This window comes from Panthera tigris, chromosome E3, assembly GCF_018350195.1.
Source record: "Panthera tigris isolate Pti1 chromosome E3, P.tigris_Pti1_mat1.1, whole genome shotgun sequence".
Classification (NCBI taxonomy): Eukaryota; Metazoa; Chordata; class Mammalia; order Carnivora; family Felidae; genus Panthera; species Panthera tigris.
The window spans coordinates 2,519,605-2,534,660 of NC_056675.1; the positions used below are offsets into that span (position 1 = coordinate 2,519,605).

Sequence of the window (15,056 nt, forward strand, 5' to 3'; positions counted from 1 at the left end):
TTTCTTCTGACACCTGAAACGTCCCCGAATGCAACCAGAATCTCCCCTAAGGGCCGGGGGAGACAGGATTTGCAGAGACAGAGAACGCCCCCCACCCCGGAACGTCCCCAGGAAAGGGGATCTCTGCACACCTCTTTGCGAACAAGGATGACCACAGGCCACGGCACCCCAGGCGCGATGGAGGTTAACAAGTCGGGAACAAGTTTGGAAAAGCATCTGAGAATTGGAGACCGGAGCCTGGGACAGAAGTGTGAGGTGTCATTACTATTCAACCGAGCGTTTCCTGCTGCGCTAATGACACTCAAATCCCTTTTATTTATTTATTTTAAATAAAGGCCATTTTTCTTAGGAAACTTCAATGAATCACATAATCCTCACTCAGACAAGGAAGGACGCACTAATGTTAGTAAGACACAGTTTCACTTCGTTCCGACATTCGTCCCCTGAAATAACGATTTACGCAAGCTCAGCGATGCTGGCACGGGGCTTCTGTTCACCTTTGGATTAAAAAAAATAAAATAAAATGGGTCATCACCACCAAGACTTCCACAAAAGTGTTCACAGCAGCTTTATCATAACAGCCCCGGAGCGCAAATACACAGATATGTACCAGCGGTGGGACCAGCGGCTCGAGAAATCACGGATGTCCACGCAGGGGCACCCGACTCGGCAGCGAGCGGGAGACGAAGGTCCACGATGCTGACGGTCGGGTCTCAGCTGGGTCACACTTGCCGCGTGATTCCATTACGTGACGTTCAGGGACAGGCAAAGCGGGTGGGGGGGTTGGCGACAGGGAAGGGGCCTGCGTCCCTGCCCCCCTGCCCTGGGGGGCCCTGGACAGGACCCCGTGTCTGTGTGGGTGCTTGGCTACAAGGGCAGATGGAAAAACTCATGAGCTGTGCACTTGGGATTTGGGAAGTGACACCCCGTGATTTCTCTTACTGGGACACAGCTGAAAGCGGAAGGCGGGGCGAGAGGCAGGAGGTTGGGACCAAGAGAAACCAGGATGGGGCCCAAAGCACGGGCTGGGGACGGCCCTGGACACTCTGTGTCACCTTACTCTTCAGTGTTGTTTTCTTGATCGTAAAGATAGCACGTGCTCTTGGTAAAAACAAAACAACTCCACAAAACCAAAAGAGAGGGACGCAAAATACAAAATATGAAATACATACCTCTCCCGCCTAGGTCCCTACCAGAGAGACCTTCTTATGTGTGCTAGGTTTTGTTGTTTTTTTTTTTCTAGAAACTTCCCAGATGTCTGCTAGAGATCCCCCTGGTCCAATTAATGGCCTCACAGAATGCCACCGTATGGATGGACCTCACTCTTGGGGCGCAATTGTGAGGCCTCAAACTTTTTCTTGGGTAAGCAATGCTTCGATGAATATTGGTGTGCAGAAAAAGTCCATCTGTGAGATAACTTCTTAGAAGTGGGATTCCTAGACCGGAGGCTTTATTCGCTTCATCTGCTGGTAAATATCGTCAAAGCCACCATGTATGAGCGTCTGCTGCCCCTCAACCTTTTGATCTTGGCCAGTGCAATCGGTAGAAACTGGGGTGCCCCTGCTGCGTTACTGTGTTATTTTGCACACGTTTCATTAGAGATGAGGCCCGGGGCCGGCTGTGTTCATATTCCGTTTGCTCGTGTCTTCAAGAATTTTCCTCTCGGGTCAAGGTCCCCAATTCCGGGGTTGGCAAATGATGGTCAAGGGCCAAGCCCGCGCTGCCCATTTTGCACCACGGGCCCACTCTGGCCACACTCACCTGTGGGGACACCTGCTTTCACACTGCAAAGAACAGAGCCGAGTGGTCTCCACAGCGACCGTCTGGCTCGAAAAGCCTAAAATATTTACTGTCTGGACCTTTACAGAAAAAGCTTGCCGATTCCTGCCTCTCATTGATTTTTTTGTAAATTAGGAGATAGCTCTGTGCCTATATATTGCTTCGTATTTAACTCCTCACTTCTGTTCTGCCTCCTGCCCCCACCCCCCTCACAAATAACCAAGTCAGAAGCAGGGCTTTAAAAGCAGAAGCTGTCAGATTACTTCCTTTGGAAACATTTTGGTCTACGTTAAAGTAGGGGTGGTATTTTTTTTTTAATGTTTATATATTTTTGAGAGAGAGAGAGAGAGAGAGAGAGAGAGAGAGAGAGACAGAGTGTGAGCAGGGGAGGAGTGGAGAGAAAGGGAGACACAGAGTCCAAAGCAGGCTCCAGGCTCTGAGCTGTCAGCACAGAGCCCGATGGGAACCATGAGATCGTGACCTGAGCCGAAGTCAGACGCTTAACCGACTGAGCCCCCCAGGTGCCCCGGGGGGGGGGGGCGGTGTTTATACCCATTTTACACACGTGCAGTTGAGGCTCAGAGAGGTGATGACTTCCATGAGGTCACACAGTCAGCGTGCTGGAGAGCCAGCATGGATGACACCCTGTCTGCCTGGCTCCGAGACCACACATCCTGCCACTAAAGGATGCTGCCTCCTCATGGACGGTGCCAGCCCCAGGGGGTGGCAGTGACTGTAGAAAAGCAGGGTCTACGTGGGACAGAGCGGGGGGCGGGGGGGGGGGGTGCCTTGTCATGGCCACACGTGTGTCTGAGGCCTGCCCATTCCTGAGTGGGAGCGGGACAGGCGGGAAGCCTACACCCTAGAAACAGAAACCCCACGGGCAGGAGGGAGCCCTCCTTCGGGGTATGGAGTTTGCACGCCACTCCCTCCGGCTCAGCCACTAGCAAGGAGAGTCACCCACCGAGGAATGATCCCCCCGCCCCGAGCTGCGTGGGGGGCTTTGACGGACGTGCCTGAGCGAGCTTGACCACGGGGCTGGCGCAGGAAGGGAGGGCGCAAGCCCGGGGAGGCGGGAACAGTAAGCCCCTCGGCAATCCCGTTACCCATGGGCACTGGACACCCTAACACAAACGTGACAGGGGCCATCATCATCTCAGAGCCCTGAACAGAGCACGGCCCAAACAGTCAGCCCATTAGAACCGCTGATCCGCAGCACAGGAGGGGCTCACAGACAGGTCGGGGGACCATGCAGGGGCATGTTTCTCCCGCGCAGCGTGGCCCCGCTCGGGGCTGGCATCTGGGAATCGGCCGCCTTCAACTGTCCTTAGAAGACAAGCGTTTCTAAGCGGCTTCCTCAAAAGTTGTCTTTCCCTTTTCTTTCTGATCCTGTATTTAAATCAATTTGAATATTTTCTCGGCCGATCAGGTAACGCGGCACCATCCACACAACCGCCGGGAAGGTGGGGTTTGCGGGGAAGGAAACCGGGTGACGGGGCCCACGCAGCCGGGCTGTGTGGGAAAGCCGGGGTTCCAGCCCCCAGCCTGGACCTCAACGTGCCACCTCACCTCCCCCGATGCCAGGAATGCCAGCAAAGGTTGTCATCTGTCGCATTTTGTGTTCTCCATTTTACGCTTGGGGTAACCGACAATCCTGAAAATCATCAGCATCGACGTCCGGATCTCACGGAGGAGAAACGGCTCTCACAGAGCTGCCGTGACAGGCTGTCCAAGGTCACAGGCTGAGCGCAGAGGAGCAGGCGCGTCTGGGCACACGGCAGGATGCGCCCTCCCACCGGCCCGGCCGGCCTCGGACCCGACAGGTGGAACACAGACCTCCGACTGCCTTCGTGCCTTGATCGGACCTTCTGAAAATTGTCACGGATCAGGTGGTGCCAAAAGGCCAGCAGGCCACGCTTGCGTCACGCTGGGCGTCTGGGGCTCCCGGCCCACGGGGGAGTTGTGACCCCGGTGCCCGTCACCAGGGAGCACTGGCTCTGAGGCTGAGCGCGGAGCCAAGGCAAGACCCAGCGGAAGGCGGCCTTGAGACTGCCTCGCGGAGCTCCGCGGATCCTCCTTCCAGTGTGGCCTTCCTCGCACGACGGGCAGAGAGCGGCTGCCTTCACCGTCCACCGGCCCCCACCCCCCATCTACCCAGACACACGGCCCTTCCGTCCTGGGAAGCCAGCCCGCTCTCGCGAAGGCGTAGAAACACTACGACGGAAAGTGAGGAAGGGGCCGGGACGGTGCCCTGCCCGCACCGTCTCAGCCCGGAACCTTCCACCGATCCCCGCAGCCTCTGAGAGCCACCAGGTCCCAGCCTCGCCTCCCACGGCCACACACCCGCAATTCTGTAACATCTCGGAGTCTCAGTATACTCTGGCCACGATGTACCCAGACGGCACAGCACAAACTACTTAGGGCAAGGACATCTGGGTGTCCTGTCCCTTCCGTGGGTCCCCCACAGTGCCCAGGGCAGCGCCACCTAGACAATGCCCACAGGCTGATTCAAGTCGTCCTTTGAAGAACTATAAGGTTCACGAGTCATTTTAGAAGATCACATACACGAGTGGATAAACAAAACCGGGTCCATCCACACAGTGGACTACTACTCAGCCTTAAAAAGGAAGGAAATTCAGACACGCGCTACAACACGGATGAGCCTTGAGGACACGATGCTCGTTGCAAGAAGCCAGTCACGAAAAGACAAACACTGTGACTCCCCTTGTATGACGTCCCTGCAGGAGTCAGACCCACAGACACAGAGAGCGGGGTGGGTGCCAGGAACGGGCGGGGGTGGGGCAGTGGTTCGTGTTTAGTGGGGACAGAGTCTCAGACTGGGACGATGAAGAAGGTCCGGTCGTGGGTGCACGGCAGCGTGAATGTCCTTAATACCAGCGAACTGCGGACCTGACAGGTGGCGAAGGTACATTCTATGCTACGTGTGTTTTACCACGATTAAGAAAAACATCGCATAAAGGATCATTCGTGCGCTGACTCCAGACCGCGTGGACTGGTGGGGCTACCCGCCTTCCGTTTTGATACTGGTGCGAATAAAACCACACACGTCCAAACCCTTCAGGTGGAGTATGGGCCAGGCTGAGGGCCAGGCTCCCTGTGGCCTCAGATCCCCTCTGACCCTGGGCAGAAGCATCATGTTTTACAGCTTCCTCGGGGGTGGAAAGAGGTGGACATTCAGGGGAAGGACAGAGGCGGAGAATTTTAGCTTCAATTCTAGCCCCCGCATTAATGCACAGCCCCCAGGATCTCCAGGGCACAGGACGCACGGAGTAGGTACTCAATAATTGTCAAGCGACAGACCGACGGGTCTTTCCCTTTCTGGAAGGTTGAGGACCTTATACCTTCAAGAGAAGTTGTAAATGTCAAGAGAAATTTTTTGAACTACAAATCAAGGGCTTTGAGGGCAGTCCGGGCACAGAGGTCAGTTTGGTCAAAGACCAGGATTAAGAAAGGGCCCTGTGCTGACACTCTCCTGAGCTGGTGCCCGGAAGCTCGGAAGCTCACAAGGTCACAAACCGGAGCTCAGGCAGGGGGTCTGAGGCTCCTACAGCCTTAGGGTCTCGCTGGGGCCCACCCCACTGTGCCCCAGGGCTCAGCAGAGCTTGGGGTGGGGGTGGGGGCTTCCAGCCTAACCCTGTGGGGGTGGTCCGCGCCCCGGGGCAGGGAGACTGCGCCCCGAGGTCACTGGGACCTCCTCCTGGCCGTGCGGGGAGCCGGGGGCCCCTCCTGCCCCCCTCCGTAGACTCCCCGTGGGAGAGGCTGTCCCTCCCCTCCGCCGCCTGGGGCCCCACCTTCTCGGGAGCCTCTGAGTCAGGCTTCGCTGTGGTCTGGAAACTTCCTGTCCTTTCAGGTGTTAGAAAAGGTTCTCTTCCTCTGTGTGGGGCAGGTGCACCCAGGGGCGCCCTGCCAGGCCAGCGCCACAGGGGCATGGGGGCCCTGTCAGGCAGAGACACCGGAGGGAGACAGACTGTCCCAGAGAGGCACGGAGGGGACACAGGGAGGCAGAAAGTGGAAGAAATCAGGCTTGGATGGGAAGGGGGGGGCAGAAAGGGGGGCAGGGAGAGTGAGGTGGAGAAAGAGGGGAGGGGGAGAGAGGGATGCGGGACCAGCTCCCAGGGGCCAGGAGGGTGAGGACGGGTGAGTCCAGACCCCTCACGTCGCTCCCACCCCGCATGTGCTCTTCCCCGGCCGCAACCCCCTCAATGACTGCGCCCCCCCAACTTACCCCCGCGGCCCCGCTGCGTCATCGTCCCCCTACCCCACACTGTCCCCACCCCCGCATGTGCTCTCCTCCAGACGCACCCCTCCCCCCCCAACGGTGCCCCCCCCCCCACGGCGGCATCCCCACACTGCGCCCCCCACCCCCGCGTCCGCCAGTGCCTACCTGGGGGGCTCATGCTCTGCCAGCCGCGCCGGCCGCCTCCTCTGCGCAGGCCGCCGGCTTCCCCCTGGGCCCGGGCCCTGCCCGGCCGTCCCGTCCGAGGGGCACCGCCCGCCCAGGGGTTGCAGGGCCGGAGGGGGCTGTGCGCCGCCCAGGCCTGAATCCAGAGGCCAGAGGAGGTGAAAGAAAGAAAAAAGGAGAGAAAGTGTGTCATAGGCTGGCAGGGGGAGGGAAATGCAAAACCCGACAGGAAATGAGACTAAAAAATGCAAAAGGTTAGAAAGAGATAAGGAAGAGGGGGCAGGGCGGGGCTTGGGTGCTCGGGCGGGGAGGGGAGGGGAGGCTGAGGGGCCCCCTCCAGGGTGGGGGAGCCCCAGCGCCGGCTGCACCCCCAGTCCACCGCCCCAGCCCTGGGAGGCTGCGAGGCACGGTTGTCGCCTTGGGCGGGACGCCCCCTCCTCCCGCCCTGGGTGGAGGGCTTAAGCAGCCGCCCCTCAGAAGCAACTTGTCACGTTTTTAAGAACTTCCAGACCTCTCCTTGCGGTTTGGCGGGAGGCTTTTCCCACAAAGGAGAGGGAAACAAGGAATCCCGAGTCCTTGGGTCCTTCCAGGCTTCTCCCTGCCCTCAGCCTCTGTTCTGGAAACTTCCTTGGGCTTGCCTGGCGGTCATCTCTCCTCCAAGGGCCTCTGGCTCCCCTCCCAGGCACTTTGTGGTGACAGACCCGCCTGTGCCCTCTCCCCAGCCCCAGCTGTCCTGGGCCCGGCACACCCACCCCCACTCGTGCTCTCAAAGTTCTGCTCCATGACCCTCGTAAGAGAAACTGTAATTTCTGGAGGTCGACGTTTCTGTAATTCTAGTAATCTCCCCGCCAAAGGCCCCTGTAGGCCTTGCTCTTTCACAACCAGCACGGAGCACCGAGTGGGCAGGACGGTCCTGAATCACCAGCTAAAAATCTGGGTGCGCTGGAGGCATTCTGAGAATACTGGGGCTTAGTCTCCTTGATTTGCCACTGTTTGCCCTGCCCCCCCCAACACCCCTCCTGTTCTGCCTCAGTTTACCACTCTTCTCTCCCTCTGCCCCTCCTTTGATTCCCCCTGTGATAGCTGAAGAACGTGCCCTCCTGTCTCATGTTTTAAGTTCTCGGAGAAGGGTTCCTCGAGCCACCAAAGGGAGAGGCATTTGGTTCGTTAAGCCACTAAGCGAGAGAGAAGTAAATCATGGCAGGAGCACAGGGGGGTCTGAAGTCTCGGCAGTCTTGAGGGGCGTAGTGTTGGTGGTGCACATGTGCCAGGGGCCAAGGAACAGGGTTTCCTTTCTGCAGATCAGGCTCAAGAACGCAATCCACACGCGCACGGAAAGTTCCCCAGAGAAACAGCACCGAGGCCCAGTGCCTCCGAGTCCTTGTTCCCCGAAGACTCGCCTGGGAGCAGCTATCTCCCTGGCACACTCCGGGAAACCATGAAATCAGGCAGTGTGGCCTTAGAGAAGTCTGGTTTCCCCCGTGCCGCGTGTGAAGGGTACGCACGCCTTGAAACGACAAAACCCATTATACAGTTGTCATCCTTCCAAGCGCAAAGTTCTGCAAGAAGCTGGGGTGAGTTGTCACAAAGCAAACACACACCCGTGTGACCCACACATGTAATCAGAAAGAGAACTCCATCTGTACCCCGGAACTCCCAGTTATGCCCCCTTTGAGGCACCCTCCCCACCACAGATCACCACATTCTGACCTCGAACAGCAGAGGTCAGTTGTGCCTATAACGTCCAAAAACTTTGTGCAAATGGAGCCTTACGTAGATTCTCTTGTGGGGCTGGCTTCTTTCAGTCAACGCCGTGTTTCTGAGATTTAGCAGTGGATTACATGCAGGTATAGGTCGGTGAAGACCTGTCTCTTTTTCTCCCCAACACCTTAATAGAGTTTTTAAGCATTCAGAAAAGTTAGAAAAATTATATGGTGAACACCCATATATCCCACCCACCTGACTCTAAAATGAACATTCTGCTGTATTTGATTTATCATGTACCCGTGTAGAAATCAATCCTTATTTATTTTTTAATGTTTGTTTATTTTTGTGAGAGAGACAGAGTATGAGTGGGGAAGGGGCAGAGAGAGAAACAGACACAGAATCCGAAGCAGGCTCCAGGCTCTGAGCTGTTGGCACAGAGCCCGACACGGGGCTCGAACTCACGAACCGCGAGATCATGACCTGAGCCGAAGTCGGATGCTTAACCGACTGAGCCACCCAGGCGCCCCAATCCTTGTTTCTTATTATGCTTTGCAAAGTAAGTTGAAAACATCAGCATACTTCACCTGTAAATACTTCCTCATGCGTATCATTAACTAGAGGTGTTTTTTGGGTAAAATTTACATACGTGCATATCATCAACAGGAGGCGGTTTCAGGTAAAATTTATGGATTTTAACTGCATCACAAAATAAGTTTTGAGAAATGTATACACCGTGGAACCCAAACCCCTATGAAGATACAGAACCGTGTGGTCCAAGATGGCAGCCACTAGTCACACTTGGCTACTGAGCGCTTGACGTGTGGCTGGTGTGGATGAGAAGTGGAATTTAAAATTCCACGAGACTTTCGTTAACTTTAATTAAAATCTAAAAACCGATTCTTGAATCTGCTACTGGAAAACTTTTAAACTGTGTTACGTTAATATGCAATTTGAGCATATTAATCTCCTTTTCCAACTGTGAACTTTACAAAATCTACATAGAGGTCAATTATTTTCAAGGAAAATGTAGTGTCTGAATTCAGGCGCTAAAAGTGTAAAAGACACACCAGATTTTGAAGACTTATAAGGGGCACCTGGGTGACTCAGTCGGTTAGGCATCTGACTCTTGATTTCGGCTCACGTCATGATCTCACAGTTCCTGAGATCGAGCCCTGCGTCAGGCTCCCCGCTGAACGTGTGGAGCCTGCTTGGGATTCTCTCTCTCCCTCTGTCTCTGCCCCTCTCCTGCTCATGTGCACGTGCTCTCTCTCTCTCTTTCAAAAATAAACATTTTTTAGAAAGAATACAAAAATACCTCATTCATAATTTTGATAATGATTGCATGTTGAAATAACAGTATTCTCAATATGTTCTGTTAAATAAAATATATTATTAAAATGAATCTCATCTGTTTTTTGATGTTGCTCCTCGAAAATTTAAAAATTTAAGGCCAAAGAAATATTTCTAATATTTCTGCTCTGAGCAAGGGCTCTCAAGTGGGGACCGTGGCAAGGAGACCCCTCGTCATGTGACATACAGCAGTAAGACAGATGTCCCCCAACCTGGCCCCATAAAGCGGTGCCTCCTGAACTATCTATAGTAGAAAACATTCTCCAACCCTCTACCTGAAAAACAAACAAAACAAACAAACAAAACACCCTGTAATGAGTATCCCAAGAGAAATTCCAGCAGAAATCACACCTGCAAAATAAGAACAGATTGCAACAAAACAGGCCGCCTGAACAGAGGGACAGTTTATGGAAATATGAATCACAGTTGCTAAAACACAAGAAGTTAGTATGTACAACACAATAGAGGGACCGGGAGATGTCCATCGGGGAGGTCTCCTAGGCTGACAAATAAACAAAATAAAACCCACACAGAAACGAAAAGTGAGAGCTACAAGTTGAGATGTTACGGGATCGACTCCGAAGAGGCCAACAGCCACTTGAGAAGCACTGAGGCAGGGAGAGAGACTATGGAGGAAGCGAGTCACGAAACTGTGACAGTAATACTTGTCAGAGCTGAGGAGTGACAGCTGTCCCCAGTGAGAGGGCCCGCTGAGAACCCCCACGGAGAATGAATAAAGTTCTGGACCTTGCTACATCCTCGTGAAATAGCAGAGAAGAAAAAAAAGGTGGGTGATGAGAAGCTTCTACAATCTTCTAAAAAGAGAGACAAAATGCAAGCCAAGGCCAAGGATCAGGTGGCACTCTGGCTTCTCATCAGCAGCACTGGATTATCCTTCCAGCAAAGAGATAATGAAGTAATGCTCCAGCGTTCTCTGGGAGATTTACTCTAAACGTGGAGTTCTGTATTCAACCAAATAATCAATCAAGTGTGAGAACAAAATAAACACATTCTTAGACATGCAGGGATTTTGGAAATTTACTTCCCAAGCACTTCTCAGGGAGAAAAAAAAAAAAAAATTACCCGAGAATGTACTACAACATGAAAAGGCAATCTAAGAGGAGGACACGGGTTCCGAGAACGAGCGAAAGAAGTCCATGAGAACAGCAGAAAAAAAAAAGAACAGTAAAGGGGCGGCAAGCCTGGGAAGAAAGTCAGCGTGCACCTGACCTCAGGAAAGACACGTCGTTACCAAAAAAACTAGCCACCGTGTGATTACAGGAGCGGACTAGGTCTGATGCCAGGTCCACCTGAAAACCTTATTTGTCCCCAGATGTCATTCCCGAGGGGTTGAGCTAGGCAAAAGCAAACGGGGCCAGTGTGGGTGATTTTTGCCCTTCCCTCGATGTCCTTTTCCACTGGAAAACGTGTTTCCATATACACGTAATTCTTTTATGAGAAAACGTATCATGTCTATGAGAAGCCGGGGAGGGAACCCCTGAATAACAAAACCCCACGAGGGAGCTGCTTGGTTTAGTCCCCGAAGCTCCCTGCATTCAAGCTGTCACCATGTGCACGTGCACTGGGGCCACAGGGTCACTCACGCTACCGGATGTGTGTCTGGGGAAAAACCCGTTTTATTTGGAAGCGATCTTGTCTTCCTTCTGGGCCCCTTCTCCGTGTAAGTAGGACAAGTCAAAGTTTTTGCTCTCCCTGCCTTAAAACGTAGGTGGGTGCACTAATTTCACAGTGCCTTCAGGTAGAACATTCTGGAATAAAACGTTTCATCTCTCCTATGGCTGCCCCTCCCTCTGTGCTCCCCTGGATGGTGTTGGACCGTGTGGGAGAAGAGTGCCTTGCTTGTGGGATCTGGAGGGCCACCAGGAAGACTTGGGGTCCCCAGACTCTGCCCTCTGGTTCCCTGGGTCTGCAGGTGTCTTTCTCGCCCGGGCGCCGCTCCCCCTGCTGGAATTCAGGGCCCACATCTTGCTCCTGTACCTGAACACCCGCGTGTCCGGCCTGGCTGGCTCTCCCTTGGCTTGGGTGGGTATCTGCCACGGTCTTCCCCAGCCCCGAAGGCCACCTGCAGCCCGTGCTGGGGGGTCACCTGGCACGCCTCAGCAGGCTCTTCCTCAGGGCCGGTGTTTCCCCCCGGGCAGGCGAGGCCTGTCTCTGCAGGGTGTGCTGTGGCCTTCAGCGTTTGCGGGGGCAGCCTGAGACCCAGGTCTGGTCCATGTCAGGATCCCCGTCTGTCCCCCTGGCCAGCCATTGAGAGAATTCCGGGAGACCCCGTCTTCCCGGATGTGGGGCAGCTGAGAAAGGAAGGAGGCGCTGGTGGTCACCTGTGTCCAGGCCCAGCTTTCTCCCCATTGGAGCAGAGGCGGGATCCGGGGGTTATTTCAGGAAGGGATGCTTTTAGAGGGAAAGCGAGGAGAGCCCAAGAGCAGAGGGGTGTGTGTGTGTGCGTGCGCATGTGTGTAAATGCTGAACGGGGAGGGAGGGACCCCAGCTGGAGCCACAGGAGCCCGTAGAGTGAGCTCCCCTGGAGGGGACAGGCTGCCCCGGGAAGGCCATGTTTCCCGCCATGGGGTCACCCCAAACTGACCAGCGGGGAGCCGGGCTGTAGCTGCATGGCGGCTGCTTTTCATTAAATTCATTCCACTGCCCTAATTTACCAGCTTTGCCTGCGACCCCCCCCCCCGTTTTCATTATTGTTCCCCAAAAGGTCTCAAAGAGTTCACCAACACTCCGACCTTCAATTCTCCTGCCCCCGGAACGATTCTAGCCATCGACAGAGGTTAAGAGCTGCCAGAGCCCCGACAGGAGGGCAGCAGGAGGAGGAACGAGAGGCTGGCGTTACCTAGAGCCGTAGCACCGAGCCAGTCGCCGCGCCGGGTTCTGAGACACTTCTGTGCTGCACCGAGAGCAAAACAGCACGAGGGCGGGGACCCCGGGGGGACGATGAGGTTCTTGCTCTTTGATGACCGCTCCTCGGCTGCTGCTCCCCCCCCCCCCCCGCCTCCCCTCCAGAGAGCAATCCCATCCGGTGGCAGCCAGCTTCGACTCCAGGAAAATCACTCCTTATCACTGAAACGGTCGTACGCTTGGGACAGCAAAAAGGCATTTCACAAACTATTGATCTGAGAATTAATATATTGCTTTTCTCCCAGATGCCACACCTCGCTGCCATTGTATGTATTAGTACCCCCGAAAATAGCATCAGGAGCAAAACAGCCTTCCAGCCTTTAATTACGTTTTACGTACTTCGTGCTTTTATGCTGTTATTGCTGTCTCGGCCCCTTCGCGCTCATTCCTCTCCGTTTCAGAATGTTTCCATCCCATCTCCCTATGCCGAGATGACTCAGAAGGGTGTCAGTGGATCTGTATTACCGCACGCTGATAAAAAAACAACAACACAACCACCCGCCGAGAGGTTCCTGTATGCTGAACACCTTAAATGACCCTTGACTTGTGTGTGTGCATGTGTGTGTGTGTGTGTGTGTGTGTGTTTCCCCTTTAATTCCTGCAGAAAGCATGGCTTAAATCCAGGAGGAAAATGTTCCCATCTGTAGGCTAGTAATATACATTCAACAGTTTTCAATTGCTTGAGCTATGAAATATGATGATAGCCGTCTATATATCTCATGGGGGGAAAGATACCTTGAAATTCACTCTGCCACAGTATTGATGGGGAGGCATTTCTGCAGGAAATGTGCAGAATGACGCGCGGCTCATGATTTCAGCCGAAGCCCAGGAGGGCGGCCTCGTGATGGGCCATGGAGGGGCCGTCTCGTGCGGCAGGCAGATGTCGGGAAAACGTAGGATCGCCCCACCCGCCACCCACGGCCGTCTGCTGTCCATGTGCCCCCTTTCCAAGGGGATAGATGACGGTCTCGGAAACTTGACCGTTTTCTTTCTCGGTTAATCAACATCAGGGTAATTGGCACATTACATCCATTTTACAGCGTGGCGTGCGCGCTTGCGGCTCCGAATAAATAATGAATAATCGCAGTAATGACCAGAAACGCGCGTGAGCTACTGCGGCGAGCGCATAATGGATGCTTTGTTTGTCTTCGGGGACTGTATTACCAGCGTGTAACTGATGAGGCTCTAAAACGCTCGGGGTTACCTGAGGCTTGAAAGGTGCTTCATCAAGCGGAGTCCGTTGCTCTGCGCACAGACCACAAGAGTGGCCCGATATTTGCTTGCGGTCCCCCTGTTTAAAAATGGAAAATATGCCGCCCTGCTCATCCATCACCGTGCCTGCCAAATGCTTTCTCCCCCTCCCTCTGCTTTTAGAAAAAGCGACTGGAAACGCCCAAGCAATGCCAATGGCTGAGTTATGTCTGTTTTTAGCACGCAATGTTTGAGCACCAGAGTCAGGGCTCATTAAAACTACGAATGTGGTGGCTTCTAGAATTGGCCACTTTAAACGTAGTCATCTACACATCAGTGGTTCCCGAACTGTTTTATAGTAGTCTGGGTTTTTATGAGGCATCTCTCAGTATCTGTGTGCATAACACACTTCAGTATATTTCCCCAAGGTCCAGCTGAGCACGGCACTGGCGAGCTCACTCCAGCCAGCGAAAAAGTAACAGCCCTCCGTGAAGGATGCGAAGAGAACCTGTCGCTTTATCCATGTCGACGCCAGCGCGTGACCGTTACGGGACGACTAGTTAGAAGAGTTAGATGCCTTTCTGGGCGTGTGTGCTTACTTAATCCTTTTAAGCTTGTGCCTGGGAATATTTTACATTCTATAAAATTAAGCACATGGCTCTCTACTTTGAACTTAGCCGTGTGCGGGGTGGAACACTGGTGTTTCTGACCTTTGATTTTTTTAATCGAAAGGCTGGTGTCCGTTTGAAATGTGCGCACCGAAACGGCTGAGTTCAGGGTGTGGGGACACAGAGAAACTTTGCAAGGGCGGCGGATCGAGGAGCAGTCGGGAGAGCAGATAGGAGGAAAGGAGCTCGGCGAGGAGTGAGGAAGGAAGGAAGGAAGGAAGGAAGGAAGGAAGGAAGGAAGGAAGGAAGGATAGCAGGTGTGAGTTACAACAAATCATCCTAGGAGGGATCCCACAGAAGCAAATGCTGGGAACGAACAACAAAATGCTCACCGGAGAGATAAACGCACCGAATGAGTACATTAGACGCCGTGGAGGTAGAGGGTTTCCTTCGGCATAGTGTCTGAGACACCCACGTGGGAGCTGCCCGGAGGGATGAAGCCAAACCAAAGAAAAACCGCCAAACAACCAAACACGCACACTCATGCACACGCTACACCAGCTACATATCCCATATACACGCTACTTTTCTTCAGCACTGACTTCAGCGTCAGGGGTTGCAAAGATTAAATTACGATGTGGAAATGGCCCACGCGATGTTAAAAGTACTCGACCGACACGTGAAATGTATCAATATTCTATTAAGATGCAACTATTAAATTGCATCAGGCCAGCATATATTCCTGTGGGTATAGCTTGTTTAGCACATGCCGTTCCAACCCTTCCAGACACGTCCCACCTCCAGGATGAGCATTGGCCTGTGTGACGACCAGAGCAGATCATTAAAAAAAAAATTTTTTTTAACGTTTTATTTTTTTAAGAGGCAGAGCAGGACACAGCATGAGCAGGGGAGGGGTAGAGAGAGAGGGAGACACAGAATCCGAAGCAGGTTCCAGGCTCTGAGCTGTCAGCACAGAGCCCGACGCGGAGCTCGAACTCACAACCCGTGAGATCATGACCTGAGCCGAAGTCGGACCCTCAATCGACCGAACCACGGAGGCACCCCCAGAGCAA

The 15,056-nt window shown here is 53.8% G+C and overlaps 1 protein-coding gene across 1 annotated transcript in view; it reads right to left on the minus strand.

Moving 5' to 3' along the window:
• Positions 1 to 15,056, minus strand: part of CARD11 (caspase recruitment domain family member 11) — a 142,210-nt gene that overhangs the window by 108,212 nt on the left and 18,942 nt on the right. The window contains 1 exon segment of the mRNA XM_042972535.1: positions 6,185 to 6,338. The gene's annotated coding sequence lies outside the window, so the exon portion shown is untranslated.